At 43.5% G+C, this 16,168-nt stretch overlaps 1 protein-coding gene across 20 annotated transcripts in view; it reads right to left on the bottom strand.

Annotated features, from left to right (window-relative positions):
* Window positions 1–16,168, bottom strand: part of MBNL1 (muscleblind like splicing regulator 1) — a 220,840-nt gene that overhangs the window by 47,157 nt on the left and 157,515 nt on the right. The window contains exon 1 of one of the 20 annotated variants that reach the window (XM_063916090.1): window positions 6,390–6,467. The exons of the other annotated variants lie outside the window; for them this stretch is intronic. The gene's annotated coding sequence lies outside the window, so the exon portion shown is untranslated. Of the gene's footprint in view, window positions 1–6,389; window positions 6,468–16,168 lie in introns of those variants that run through there. 20 annotated transcript variants of the gene reach the window in all.

Raw genomic sequence — 16,168 nt, 5'->3', positions numbered from 1 at the left:
ACTACGAAGCTACTTTCTAGATAATATTTTATTGAATGCACAGATGTGATATGTGCTAGCACAACAGAAATAAATAAACCATCCCTACACAGCCACATTGCTGTGCAGCTAGCCCCTGGGCCAAACAAGCCGCCCCCCCGGGCAACGAACCCCCATGGCAATACTACGAAGGGGGAACCAGCAGGCAAGTCATCCCCCGGGCAAACAAAACCCCTCACCACCGCCATGACCACACCACTATACCCTTCCGCAGCCGCAATCCCCAGCTACGCATAGAATCTCTTCCAGGAGAGCTCTATGCAGCTGAGGTTTGGAGACAGCTGCCAGCGCAGGCTGGGACAGTCAGGCACAGCAGTCAGTACACGCCAGGGCCGACACTCTTGTGCATGAAATGGCCACTGCAATACAGGCACGACCGCAAATCTCCCCTGGAGCTTACGAGTATCTGCTTCCTCCCTCCCTGCAATTTGGTCGCCATGGTGACCTGGCCACTTGGATGTGTCTACCCCTGAAATAGGGAGTTCCAAAAACAATTATACTATTGTTAGTTTCACGTTTGGTCCTTCTCCTCTTGGCTCTGCCCTCCCAGTCTCTGCCTTGCCAGAACCATTTCAGCACACCATCAACCCTGCCAATCTTTCCCAAATCCTCCTTCCCTTTCTCCTCTGACCTCTGAAATGTATTGTTTTTTTCCTTCATCCATGACTATTTTATCTCTGACTCCATCAACCTAATTGTCATTACCAAAACTTGGCTGTCCCTTTCTGGCACCACTTCACCCCCTGTGGTTCTCTCAGTTGAGAGCCTCTTCTCTCCTTGTCCTGATGGGATGCAGTCAACATCCCGCTGGACGGGATCCCGTCGGTCGAAATACCGACGCCGGAATCCCGACCGCCACAATCCCGACATATTCTCCCTCCGTGGGTGTCCACGACACCCATAGAGGGAGAATATAATAGTGTGCCGAGCGTAGCGAGGCACCGTGCCCGCAGCGTGGCGAGCGAAGCGAGCCCGCAAGGGGCTGCGTTCCACTCGTCACCCCTGTCGGGATTGTGTGGTCGGGATTCCGGCGTCGGTATTTCGACCGCCGGGATCCCGTCCAGCGGGATTACGTACTGATCCCATCCTGATGACCAACAAGGTGGTGCTGTTGGAGTCCTTCTTTCACCTTTCTGCACCTAGCAGGTTCTACCCCTGGGCACTCCCACTTACTAGATCAATTTTTCATGCTTCGATACCTTTCCCTTCTTATCCTGGATGACTTTAATATCCCACTGGACAACTCCCTACCATCAAGCTGCTCTTCCTCACCTCATCCTTTAACTTCATCCAGCAGCCACTCAGTTAACCTAGTATTCTCCCACTAGTGTGATATCTCTGATTTCACTAATGTCCCCCTCCCTCCCTCTCTCTGACCTCTTCCCTCCTTAGGCCTTTCCGTCAACCTTCACCTACCACCACTACTATGGTACTCTCTTCCCTCCTATTTTTACTACAAAATCAAAGCTATCTACAACGCTTCACTCTTTGCTACCCTCCATCACCTGCTTTCCCACCCTTTTTGCCTTCTTCTTGGAGATGATGTCTACATCTCAACTCCTTATCTCCTCCTTCCACCTGTCCTCTTGACCCCATACCCACCTTCATCCCTGCTCTCTCTTGAACCTGGTTACCACCTCGTCCATCTATTCAACCTGTCCCTCTCTGTTGAGTCTTTCCTATCTTACTTCAAATATTTCCTAGTTTCATTCATCCTTAAGCATCCCTCACTTGACCCAGACTCTGCCCTAACTCTTTTCTCACCCATGCCTCCAAACTTGTTGAGAGGAGTGTCTATGCCCTCCTTACCGTGTTCTCTTCTCAAACCTCTTCAATCTGGCTTTTGTACCCTCCACTCTAATGAAACGTTGAGGAATCGTGCTTGGAAGCTGCGCTGCCTGCTTTGTCTGGTAAATGGGATGGTGGGGCTGTGCTGCCACAGGATACAGTGAAGTTTTCTGTTCTCACTAAATGAATCAATAACAGATGTGGTTACCGGGGAGAGGACTAGTCTCTAAGAGTAGATTTGGGAAGGATAGGAGTAATTTGGCTTTATATATATGTGGCTATTTCACACTGGAGGAACTGCCATTTAGGTAGTGAGTTATTGTGGTGGTCAGTGGATTAAATATAACATACAACGCGTACAGACAAATTGAATGTATTGTTTGTGCATGTAAAATATCGACTCACATAAAACTGCAGCATAATAGTTGCAATAAAAATAATCCTAAAAATGTATACGTAGTGGGGTTGATTCTGAGTCACACGCAAACAGGCTGTAGTTGTGGGAAGCCATAGCCCACAACTACAGCCTGTGTGTGTGCATACTGTATACTGCTTTATGCTTATGCGATATTACTTTCAACTAATGCTGAGGTCCGAGCATCTGTAAGCGAAAAGCTGGGCCACCCACTGATTTTACACTAGCCATCACAACTGGACCTTATGCTAGGTGCACGAGATCTATAAGAAACAGGCTTCACTTCACCATATACCTGTATAAGACACTTAGATGATGTTTACATTTTTTTTAATCAATGTCAAAAATGGTCTGTTAGTAAATGTGTGATTTAGATCCTGAAACACAAAATCGATTAAACATTGACCACATTGACCAAAATCGACTTTTAGTAACTATACCGCTTGGATGTGTCATGTGACCAGGAAGTGCACTGTAGTCAGAGCTCAGTCAGCAGCAGTGGAAGTGCACTGTAGACAGAGCTCAGTCAGCAGCAGCAAGAGAAGACATAGGGATCCACGTAGGAGACTCAATGGACACTGTAGATTAGTGTAGTCAGGGGAGAGTTACAGTGAGTAGGGGGTGAGACAGGCTCCCAGCATTCAGACCCATCCCCATGTGTGCCTCCCCAGCCATTCACCTCACCGCACATCACTGCTGCACATGTATATATTTTCCATGGGTAGATGATACAGCACATGTATATATTTTCCAAGGGTAGATGCTACTGCACATGTACATATTTTCCATGGGTAGACGATACAGCCCACATATGCATTGTCTATGGACAGTTGTAGTGTAAGTAAAAATACAGTATAGTTTGCATGATTTAGACAGCACTTGCAATTTTGGATAGAGAATATATTGTTATATACTCAAAAATTAGGGGTTTGCCATCCACCGCTATCAAGGTTACATAATAGCAAACAATTCAGATTTTTGGCATTCAAAAAGGGGCTACCAGAAAAGGAATGCCGCCTTACTAGAAATGGCTGTGCAGTGGCAGATTGGGCTGTGGTTTGGGTGGATTGAGGAATGGTTTGGTTGAGTATTGTAATTTAAATATTTCATTTTCTATCAGAAATGTTAGCAGGCTTGAGGCTGTCCATCCCTCTTCTAAAATCACTGGCCAAGCCATCTATTTTCACAGTACATTTTTTTCACCATCTAACTGAACATAGTATGCACACAAAAAAAAACAAGCAAATAATTATTTCCAGACGTGCTCCCTGGGTCCATTGCTGCAATGGTGTGTTCTATATTTTAAGCGTGCCTACGATGCTGAAAAGACATTAATGCTTTGTCATGCAGTAGTTGAATCTGGCCAGAAAAGCAATACTTCGGACAAAAAATCTATATTACCCAGAGCAATAAAGTCTTAAACCTGAAATCAGATCTAAATTAACAAAGAGCACATCTATTACACAGCACAAAGAGGTTAGGACTGATAAATAATTACTTGCACAGGACAGATTCATGAGCTTAAAGTAACTGAGACTGCATAAAGCAGATTTAATCGCCACAGTGTATATAGCACAACATAAATATACAGCTTGGTGACACTATGACCTCAGTTCCTAGACAATGTTGCCATATCCAGATCTTGAATTGCAATCTTTCTCTAATGTTATCCTTGTTACAATATATTATGTAGGTACTTTTCTGGATTTTTTTTTAACTCAAGAGAACTGCTCTGAAATTTAATTAACCTAGGGATTAAATAATTGCTAGGGGTGATCAACTACCATTTAACCACTGTGCATTATCTGACCTGATCGCAAACTATATTGTGACTAGTCAGAAAGGCGGAGTGGCCGGTTGCCAGAATAGATTCTTTTAGTAGCCACCAATCACAGAGGGACCACCTGGCCACTATGCATCTACCAGTGTCTGCAGTACTACTGATCACTTCTGATCATTCAGCACAGCAGGCCCCATCCACCTGACAGCTGACTAGCCGCCCGGGAAATGTAAATTAACCCCCCTCAGCCCCCAGCGTGTACCTGGGGATATAAAAATTGTGATGTTACAATGGTCATGGACACGATGTTCCGATGGTTTGGGGGTTTTTTAACAATATTTTACAAATGTTAAAAATAAAATGAACAAACTCGTTTTGGATATGTGTTAAAGGGATGCAGTTAATTTACCGACTGTCGGGATCCCGGTGGTCAGGAGACCGACGCCGGAATCCTGACAGCGAGCGAAATGCCGCCGTTTGGAATCCCAACAAAAGTTCCATATTCCCAATCGGGTGGTGGTCCACGCCACCACCCGAGGGGGAATATAATACTCGCCACCGGGCCTGAAGCATGGCGAGTGCAGCAAGCTTGCAAGGGGAGTTGCTGCGCAGGGATGCCGGCTGTCAGGACTCCGGTGTCGGTCTCCTGACTGCCAGAATCCCGACCGCCGGTGTTACATACCGGACCCATTTTAAATATATGTTCTTTTTGTAATTCAATCATTTAAAAAAACAAAAAAATTGCCAATTAAGTAGGTCAAACAGTATGAGGGAATGTTTTATATAATTGATGGAGCATACATGCATGACTGCCGAGAGAGGGGGTGAGGGTTCTAATTCCCTGATCTGTGCAGGAGGAGAAATGTTCCCCTTTGAGGGAATTCATTTACTTTGAAGGGGAGTAACCACACCTCCTGGGTTTGGCCATGCCCCCTTGTGTCACCCTGGCATGCTGTCTGGACAGCTCTGCATATATGGTCACACTAGGTATGATTCAGAACAAGGTACTATCTATGTAATGTTTATATGCTCTCTCTGTATTCACATGTGTTTTCCTCAGGATGTAGTTGGCATCCCAACGGTTAGGATGCCAGTGGTCAGAAGACACCAGAATGCCGACAATCAGCATCCAGAAATGAAGTATGCTGGGGAGGGTTAGCGTTAGGCTGTGGGGTGGGGGGGTTAGAGTTAGGGAGAGGGTGAAGGGTAGGGTTAACATACTTACTAAAAGTGTCTGGGCTCTGACATCTTCACTGTCGGTATTCCGTACCCAACCCGTTACATCTGGGTGTTAGTCTTCTTGCTATACTGACATTTGTGCGTCTTTGGAAGTGAAATTAAGATTGTAGGTTCCACTGGGGTAGGACTGAGGCATATGATATACATTTCTGATTGCAAAGTATTGAGGGATATGGCGGCTCTATATAAAGTATAATTATTAAAGGTACCCAAGTTTAAGTGGCATTTGTCTAAGAAGGTACTGTATAATATTATTATTTTTGGTGGCATGTTAACTGATTAAACTCTTCCTTCATGTCATGCAGTCCCGCTATGATTGTAAAGCAGCAGAAATTAAAGGAAAGGCACACTGACGCCTCCTAAAGCCAACTTAGTCCAAACTTAATGGCACAGAGGAAATAAAACCTAATGTACACAGATGAAGGAATAGAAACATAGCATACAATATTATCTACTGTACAAAGCAGTGTACACATGTTTACATACAGAGCCGATAACTGCAGTCAGCGAAATTAGATACCTGTGTATTTATTGTGAGTCTTATTTTTATTACATTCCTCCGACCTATATGATACATTGTGCGCTCGCTCTCTCTCTCTCTCTCTCTCTCTCTCTCTCTCACTGGATTTAATAGGCAATTAAAAATTACCCAGAAATTTCAGACAGATTATATGCTCATAACCACCAGTGTCGTTGTCCATTTGTTTACATTGTGCTCTGATAATATAATGATTCAGTAATAATATGATATGACCAAGGCCCCGCCTACCTTGACAAATGATCAGTATTCTGCTCCAGCATTATATCCAGGTGAAGACCAGCTGTCACCTGTAGGACCAAGTGCCAGAGCTAGAGGTGGCCTGAGGAAGTCACCACATGCTTTTGTACACAACACTGAAAACTAGACTTTTTTCTATATGCGTGGTTTACGCAAGCAAGACATTTTGTATTGATCCAATATACAGCAAATTGCAACATTTAGATGCAAAATAAAAAAATCTATGTGATTATATGTTTGTCAGTAACATTTCTAGAATTGATTGCCTTAAAGCATCTTGGAAAGCATGGGGTCAGATCACAAACAGAGAAAGAGTCTAAAATGAAATCTAATTGCTTGATTATGCCTACTGTGATCACTGGTGCTGGTGAATACACTTGTCGTGCCAGAGAAGGCTCTGAAGATGGGAAGAGTCAGGAAACCGCCAGATTATGGGAGCACTGAAACTTAATCAGAAGGAATATGAAAGTAAGAGGGGAAAGCACAGACGGCTGTCATATGATGTTTTGCTTTTGCTATCACATCAACAACATTTAGGCTGAAAGCCCAGGCTCTGCTAAACAACCGGCCTGTGTGTAATTAAATTACAGCAGCATTATGTGTGCAGATTTCTAGAGCCTGGCCTTGGCTACTGCAAGGAAAGCCACACTCCATCTAACAAGAGCATTTTCATTTCAGACAGACTTTGTTCACTAGAAGCCTGAAATATATTTAGTGTCTGCTTAGGGTTCCATATCAATCTGCAGTTTAAATTATAATATATGTACATACATGTATATACTGTGTGTAGGGTTTTTTTTTTAGAGCAAAATACATACAATTCAATAGGAGACAATGCAATTAAATGGTCCTATTAATACTACTTAAAAAATAAATTCTACATTGTATTTCGTGAAAATCCAAGTGAGAATTTAGCTTTATAGCATATACAAATAGGAAGTTAAGAGCTCGTTATATTATTATATACTTACTATAGGAATACTAATATGTGTGCAAAAATGTAGAATTTTAATGTGCCCCATTCTTATGGGGTTCAGCATAGATGTGTCTACAGTAGGAGCAAAGTCAGGGGTTTCCACGGCCTCCTATCAGAAAGCCCCATTGGGGTACTTAGCACTCTAACCCATAAACGTTTAACAAAGACAAACACAAATGTATTTCATACAAATAATAATGTTAGCAATTTTCTCCAATTGGACTCAAGGCATTTATTTATTAATTAACTGAAATCTAAACAACAAACTATAATATGATTGCGATATATATATATATATATATATATACAAAGAAGGTCCTGTACTCGCATCAAAATTTTCAGGGTGGGTGCTATCCCAACAGAACAAGTCCGCTGAATCTATAGATGTCCACGAAGGTGGCGGGCGCACTCTCACACATAAGAATGTTCACAAACTTTGTTTAATTTCCAATGATCTTTATGACAGCCTTCGTAAATCGACGTTTCGATCCTTCCACAGGATCTTTTTCAAGAAAGGCGGTACGATATTATATTTCACAATGTGCAATCGTTAAACAATGCCTAAAAATACAGAAGAAAGAAGAGACTCAGCCTCCCAGGCCCCTTAAAAAATGGCAGGATAACTATGCAGACCGGGCTTCAATTACCCAGTGTACATAGTGACTCTAGTCTATCTAATTAAAAAGATGCTTGATGTAATACCTTCAACCATAGTGTAATACAACACCCAAGTGTTCGAGACAGCCAAGATAGTCCCAAGGGGTATGCACGGTTCTATATAACCTTAAATATCTCAATCCACCATGTGACACACCGGTGTAAACGTTATTTAAAAGAACTAGCATAATAGACTCACATAAGACCAGCGGTTATTATGGATGCAGCTTAAAGCGGAATAACAATGTTCAAAGAAGACATGTCAGCTTCATAGGTGGTCCAGAGGTGACTGCATGTATATGATAACAATGGTTAAACAACTCACTCGTTCCAGACAAGCATAACAGAAAGGGGGCAAGATAAACATGGCTTTTACCTATAACATCACACTCAAGATGTACTGTATCCTGAGGTCATGGAAGTCAGCTGCTTAGCCCAACCTGCTGGAACAATGGTGACTTTTAAGGGTGTGGACTCTCAGCATAAATAAATAGTGAGTCCAGAGGGTGTACACAGCATGTGAACGAGTTAACTCAGAAAACAGGCTTACCATGTGTTGAGGTCTACCGCATGTTCCCAGGATGCATGTTTAACCTAGCAGTGTCCCAGAGCCTTATATACCCCTCAACCGGAAGTGCACTTATTCTAGGAATACCAACCAGCGGATGTCAGATGTAAAATATCTGCATACTCTCACCTAGGGTGCTCTACATGGATGGTCCGTGCTGCTGACACTTCGAAAAACCCGTTATATGGGCCCAAACACTTCTAATGAGGCCACTGTGTAACGATCCGGACGTGGAACGCACTGCGTTCCACACCACCGGAAGAGGAAGTGATGCGCGATGGAAGGAAATGCAGCCGCGTGTAGTGGGCCAGACGTGAAACGCAATGCGTTTCAAACTCCGGAAATGGTGCGCGCACCCATCATTAGAGCAAAGAAGGAGTACCACCTCGTTCAGTAGTCCGGACATGGAACGCAAATGCGTTCCAGAGAACCGGAAAGGAGGTGCTCAAGGCCCATGGTGTAAGCCTGAGTGGCATAATATAAAGTAAACTAAAATAACGTCTGGCGTTCCTTTCAACACAGTGAATATAGGCTTAGGTCCATCCCCTGTGTGGAGTGTACTGAAAGGTATATTGGAGGGCACAACTTCTCCCTAATCTGTGTGCTTCTGATTTGACTGGCATATCTTAAGCTGCCGGTGTATGGTCTTAATGTGATTATCTTAGGCAATAGTGCCTAACTGGTCTGTCCGAACACTGAGAATGTCTCAATAAAGACATATTAGCCTCTTGCAATCTCAAATGTTCCTAACTTGATCGTGATAATTTAAATCCATGCCATCAGGGACCTGGGAGAATGGGCTAACAAAAATAACACACTAACAACAAAATATTTACAACCGACACACAAACATAATAAAAACAACACACTGTATATGACACTAATTTCTACAGGAACACTCCGTAGGGGTTATTTTCATTTAATCCTCTCGGTGATACCGTATCCAAGCGGCTGATCCAATAGCACTCCCTTTGTTTCAGCCTCTTGGTCCGGTCTCCACCGGTGACACTGGGGGGTACCCAATCAATGATTTTACACTTTAAACTAGCAACCTGATGACGGGCTTCAATAAGGTGGCGTGCCACCGGCTTGTCTGATTTACCGCTGTTCAATGCAACATGAATGGATGAGCGGTGATTCGCCATTCGGTCTCTGAAATTTCGCGTCGTGAGCCCCACATAGAACAATCCGCAAGGGCATTTTAAGATGTAGATGACATAATCGGATCTACAGTGCAAATGATATTTAAGTTTAATAGTAGAGCCGTTATGAGGATGGGAAAATGTCGGTCCCACCATCATCGAACGGCACGTAGTGCAGCCCCCACAAGAGAAACAACCAGGTTTCTGCTGCAATAACTGCGTGGTAGACATGGGGGCATTCGGATACAATACAGGTCTCATAAGCATTTGCTTGAGATTCGGTCCCCTCCGATAAGCCAACATGGGGGGATTCATGCGGGCAAAAGGCAATGCAGGATCAGTGCTGACTATTGGCCAGTGTTTTTTAAGTACCTTATTGAGGTGACCAGAGTGGTTGTCATACCGTGTCGTAAAGACTAAACGGTTGTCTAAACGTTCCCTATTCTTCTTTCTTGTGCCTGAACAGATGTCCCGAGCTCGAGATAAACACAACGACAGGGTTTTGTGTGTATATCCACGTTCTAGAAAGCGATCATGGACCTCTTTAAGTTGAATTTCTATGTTGGTCCTGTCTGAATTAATTCTTAATACTCTTAAAAATTGGGACACTGGTAAGTTCTCCTTTAATGCTGGGGGGTGATGGCTGGTCGCATGTAGCGTTAAATTTCTGTCTGTAGGTTTTCTATAGACTGAGGTGACAAAACCATCCCCCACCTTTTGAATATGTACGTCTAAAAAATTAATTTCAGACACTGAAAAACTGGAGGTGAACTTGATGGGATTGTCCAACTGGTTAAGCTGGTCTACCATAGTGTGAAAAGCAGACTCGGTACCGAGCCACAGTAAGAAAACATCATCGATAAAACGACGATAAAATAAAATTTGATGACCATAATGTGGAAAAATCTGAGTTGTTTCGTAGTTTGTCATGTATAGGTTGGCGTACGACGGGGCCAAATTGGACCCCATCGCAGTCCCTGCCAATTGTACAAAGTACTGATCCTTATATAGGAAATGATTAGAACGCAAAACCAATTCGGTGAGTTCAATGATACTTTCAATGGGTACATTGGAAGGCGGATGCGATATCAGTGCGGCTCGCACTGCTTCCAATCCTCCATCGTGTGGAATGACTGTATACAATGAATTCACATCCATTGTGGCCAAAGCACATGGGATGTGTGTACAATCGACATTTTTCAATTGTTGCAGGAAATCACCCGTATCTTTGATATAACTCATACTTTCAACCACAATAGGTTGGAGAATACTATCGACAAATTTAGCTAACGGCTGTAATAGAGAGCCTTCCGCTGCTATGATGGGCCGTCCAGGGGGTTGTACCAAGGTTTTATGGACCTTCGGGAGAGTATATAAGATTGGACACCGTGGGTACTCAACAGTTAAATAGGAGAAAAGTTCCTCGTTGAACCACCCATTGTTTCTCCCTCTTCTCAGGCACTCGTCCACAGCACGTTTAATGCCCATAACGGGATTCGAATCGACTTGTTTATAGGTCTCACTGTCGGCTAATTGACGCATGATCTCTCGATCATAGTCCTGCCAGTCTTGGATTACCAGCGCCCCGCCCTTGTCTGCGGGGCGTATTACAATGCTGGAATCTGCTCTCAATTTGGTCAAAGATTTTCTTTCTAATTGGGATAAATTATCAAATTGCCTGGGTGGAGAAAAATTACTGGTATCCCTTTGAACCACCCTTAAAAAGGTTTTTAGACTGGCATTCTGTGTGGGTGGATCAAAGGTGGAACTTTTTTTAAAGGGGGAAGGTGTAGTGTTACTCTTTTTATCCGAAAAAAACTCTTTCAAACGTAATTGTCGACCAAATTTGAATTGGTCGACATTGCTCTCAAAACTATTGTGATGGCAAGTGGGGACAAAAGATAAGCCGTGTGCTAATAGCGACAGATCGGCTTCGTCTAACTGGATACTGGATAAATTGAAAACAACATTCATGTCTTTTTTGGTCTCCCTCTTCTTCGGGTACCAGCTTCGTCTGGGATGTGGTCTACACCGCCCTTTTTGGTGTTTCCTGCCGTTCCTGTAAACTCGGGGCCCTGCGCTAAAAAATTCCTCTGTTGATTACTCCCATTGGGATCAGTGTCAGATGTCGAAATAGAGGAGGCGAGTTCCCGTGTAGATCTGGGTGCCCGTCTTCTCCTAGGGAACCGACCCGTTTGGTTGCTGGGGTTTTGGGTATTGCCCAGCAGCCATCGGTATACCAAATGGTTTTTATAGTCATTAGTGACTACAGCTAATTTTTTACGTTTGAAAGAGACAAGCTCTCGATGATAAGTGTCAATTTGTGTTTGTAATTTATCGATCCATTTTTGAGATTTATCATCTGTGAGCAATGGTATTGCTGTAATGTTGGCAGCTTCAATCTCAATCTTAATGTTCCTTAGCTCAAAACCAACCTCCTCTATAACTAAAGCCATGAGGTCAAAGGAACATTTGTTGAGGATTCCGCACCACCTACTACAGAATTTAGGATTAGTGATTCCGCATCACTAATACACCCACACTAGGAAGGAGTAATCCTAAATTCTGTAGTAGGTGGTGCGGAATCCTCAACAAATGTTCCTTTGACCTCATGGCTTTAGTTATAGAGGAGGTTGGTTTTGAGCTAAGGAACATTAAGATTGAGATTGAAGCTGCCAACATTACAGCAATACCATTGCTCACAGATGATAAATCTCAAAAATGGATCGATAAATTACAAACACAAATTGACACTTATCATCGAGAGCTTGTCTCTTTCAAACGTAAAAAATTAGCTGTAGTCACTAATGACTATAAAAACCATTTGGTATACCGATGGCTGCTGGGCAATACCCAAAACCCCAGCAACCAAACGGGTCGGTTCCCTAGGAGAAGACGGGCACCCAGATCTACACGGGAACTCGCCTCCTCTATTTCGACATCTGACACTGATCCCAATGAGAGTAATCAACAGAGGAATTTTTTAGCGCAGGGCCCCGAGTTTACAGGAACGGCAGGAAACACCAAAAAGGGCGGTGTAGACCACATCCCAGACGAAGCTGGTACCCGAAGAAGAGGGAGACCAAAAAAGACATGAATGTTGTTTTCAATTTATCCAGTATCCAGTTAGACGAAGCCGATCTGTCGCTATTAGCACACGGCTTATCTTTTGTCCCCACTTGCCATCACAATAGTTTTGAGAGCAATGTCGACCAATTCAAATTTGGTCGACAATTACGTTTGAAAGAGTTTTTTTCGGATAAAAAGAGTAACACTACACCTTCCCCCTTTAAAAAAAGTTCCACCTTTGATCCACCCACACAGAATGCCAGTCTAAAAACCTTTTTAAGGGTGGTTCAAAGGGATACCAGTAATTTTTCTCCACCCAGGCAATTTGATAATTTATCCCAATTAGAAAGAAAATCTTTGACCAAATTGAGAGCAGATTCCAGCATTGTAATACGCCCCGCAGACAAGGGCGGGGCGGTGGTAATCCAAGACTGGCAGGACTATGATCGAGAGATCATGCGTCAATTAGCCGACAGTGAGACCTATAAACAAGTCGATTCGAATCCCGTTATGGGCATTAAACGTGCTGTGGACGAGTGCCTGAGAAGAGGGAGAAACAATGGGTGGTTCAACGAGGAACTTTTCTCCTATTTAACTGTTGAGTACCCACGGTGTCCAATCTTATATACTCTCCCGAAGGTCCATAAAACCTTGGTACAACCCCCTGGACGGCCCATCATAGCAGCGGAAGGCTCTCTATTACAGCCGTTAGCTAAATTTGTCGATAGTATTCTCCAACCTATTGTGGTTGAAAGTATGAGTTATATCAAAGATACGGGTGATTTCCTGCAACAATTGAAAAATGTCGATTGTACACACATCCCATGTGCTTTGGCCACAATGGATGTGAATTCATTGTATACAGTCATTCCACACGATGGAGGATTGGAAGCAGTGCGAGCCGCACTGATATCGCATCCGCCTTCCAATGTACCCATTGAAAGTATCATTGAACTCACCGAATTGGTTTTGCGTTCTAATCATTTCCTATATAAGGATCAGTACTTTGTACAATTGGCAGGGACTGCGATGGGGTCCAATTTGGCCCCGTCGTACGCCAACCTATACATGACAAACTACGAAACAACTCAGATTTTTCCACATTATGGTCATCAAATTTTATTTTATCGTCGTTTTATCGATGATGTTTTCTTACTGTGGCTCGGTACCGAGTCTGCTTTTCACACTATGGTAGACCAGCTTAACCAGTTGGACAATCCCATCAAGTTCACCTCCAGTTTTTCAGTGTCTGAAATTATTTTTTTAGACGTACATATTCAAAAGGTGGGGGATGGTTTTGTCACCTCAGTCTATAGAAAACCTACAGACAGAAATTTAACGCTACATGCGACCAGCCATCACCCCCCAGCATTAAAGGAGAACTTACCAGTGTCCCAATTTTTAAGAGTATTAAGAATTAATTCAGACAGGACCAACATAGAAATTCAACTTAAAGAGGTCCATGATCGCTTTCTAGAACGTGGATATACACACAAAACCCTGTCGTTGTGTTTATCTCGAGCTCGGGACATCTGTTCAGGCACAAGAAAGAAGAATAGGGAACGTTTAGACAACCGTTTAGTCTTTACGACACGGTATGACAACCACTCTGGTCACCTCAATAAGGTACTTAAAAAACACTGGCCAATAGTCAGCACTGATCCTGCATTGCCTTTTGCCCGCATGAATCCCCCCATGTTGGCTTATCGGAGGGGACCGAATCTCAAGCAAATGCTTATGAGACCTGTATTGTATCCGAATGCCCCCATGTCTACCACGCAGTTATTGCAGCAGAAACCTGGTTGTTTCTCTTGTGGGGGCTGCACTACGTGCCGTTCGATGATGGTGGGACCGACATTTTCCCATCCTCATAACGGCTCTACTATTAAACTTAAATATCATTTGCACTGTAGATCCGATTATGTCATCTACATCTTAAAATGCCCTTGCGGATTGTTCTATGTGGGGCTCACGACGCGAAATTTCAGAGACCGAATGGCGAATCACCGCTCATCCATTCATGTTGCATTGAACAGCGGTAAATCAGACAAGCCGGTGGCACGCCACTTTATTGAAGCCCGTCATCAGGTTGCTAGTTTAAAGTGTAAAATCATTGATTGGGTACCCCCCAGTGTCACCGGTGGAGACCGGACCAAGAGGCTGAAATAAAGGGAGTGCTATTGGATCAGCCGCTTGGATACGGTATCACCGAGAGGATTAAATGAAAATAACCCCTACGGAGTGTTCCTGTAGAAATTAGTGTCATATACAGTGTGTTGTTTTTATTATGTTTGTGTGTCGGTTGTAAATATTTTGTTGTTAGTGTGTTATTTTTGTTAGCCCATTCTCCCAGGTCCCTGATGGCATGGATTTAAATTATCACGATCAAGTTAGGAACATTTGAGATTGCAAGAGGCTAATATGTCTTTATTGAGACATTCTCAGTGTTCGGACAGACCAGTTAGGCACTATTGCCTAAGATAATCACATTAAGACCATACACCGGCAGCTTAAGATATGCCAGTCAAATCAGAAGCACACAGATTAGGGAGAAGTTGTGCCCTCCAATATACCTTTCAGTACACTCCACACAGGGGATGGACCTAAGCCTATATTCACTGTGTTGAAAGGAACGCCAGACGTTATTTTAGTTTACTTTATATTATGCCACTCAGGCTTACACCATGGGCCTTGAGCACCTCCTTTCCGGTTCTCTGGAACGCATTTGCGTTCCATGTCCGGACTACTGAACGAGGTGGTACTCCTTCTTTGCTCTAATGATGGGTGCGCGCACCATTTCCGGAGTTTGAAACGCATTGCGTTTCACGTCTGGCCCACTACACGCGGCTGCATTTCCTTCCATCGCGCATCACTTCCTCTTCCGGTGGTGTGGAACGCAGTGCGTTCCACGTCCGGATCGTTACACAGTGGCCTCATTAGAAGTGTTTGGGCCCATATAACGGGTTTTTCGAAGTGTCAGCAGCACGGACCATCCATGTAGAGCACCCTAGGTGAGAGTATGCAGATATTTTACATCTGACATCCGCTGGTTGGTATTCCTAGAATAAGTGCACTTCCGGTTGAGGGGTATATAAGGCTCTGGGACACTGCTAGGTTAAACATGCATCCTGGGAACATGCGGTAGACCTCAACACATGGTAAGCCTGTTTTCTGAGTTAACTCGTTCACATGCTGTGTACACCCTCTGGACTCACTATTTATTTATGCTGAGAGTCCACACCCTTAAAAGTCACCATTGTTCCAGCAGGTTGGGCTAAGCAGCTGACTTCCATGACCTCAGGATACAGTACATCTTGAGTGTGATGTTATAGGTAAAAGCCATGTTTATCTTGCCCCCTTTCTGTTATGCTTGTCTGGAACGAGTGAGTTGTTTAACCATTGTTATCATATACATGCAGTCACCTCTGGACCACCTATGAAGCTGACATGTCTTCTTTGAACATTGTTATTCCGCTTTAAGCTGCATCCATAATAACCGCTGGTCTTATGTGAGTCTATTATGCTAGTTCTTTTAAATAACGTTTACACCGGTGTGTCACATGGTGGATTGAGATATTTAAGGTTATATAGAACCGTGCATACCCCTTGGGACTATCTTGGCTGTCTCGAACACTTGGGTGTTGTATTACACTATGGTTGAAGGTATTACATCAAGCATCTTTTTAATTAGATAGACTAGAGTCACTATGTACACTG

The sequence above is a fragment of the Pseudophryne corroboree genome, chromosome 4, assembly GCF_028390025.1.
Source record: "Pseudophryne corroboree isolate aPseCor3 chromosome 4, aPseCor3.hap2, whole genome shotgun sequence".
Taxonomy (NCBI): Eukaryota; Metazoa; Chordata; class Amphibia; order Anura; family Myobatrachidae; genus Pseudophryne; species Pseudophryne corroboree.
This window is presented reverse-complemented; position numbering and strand designations above follow the sequence as displayed.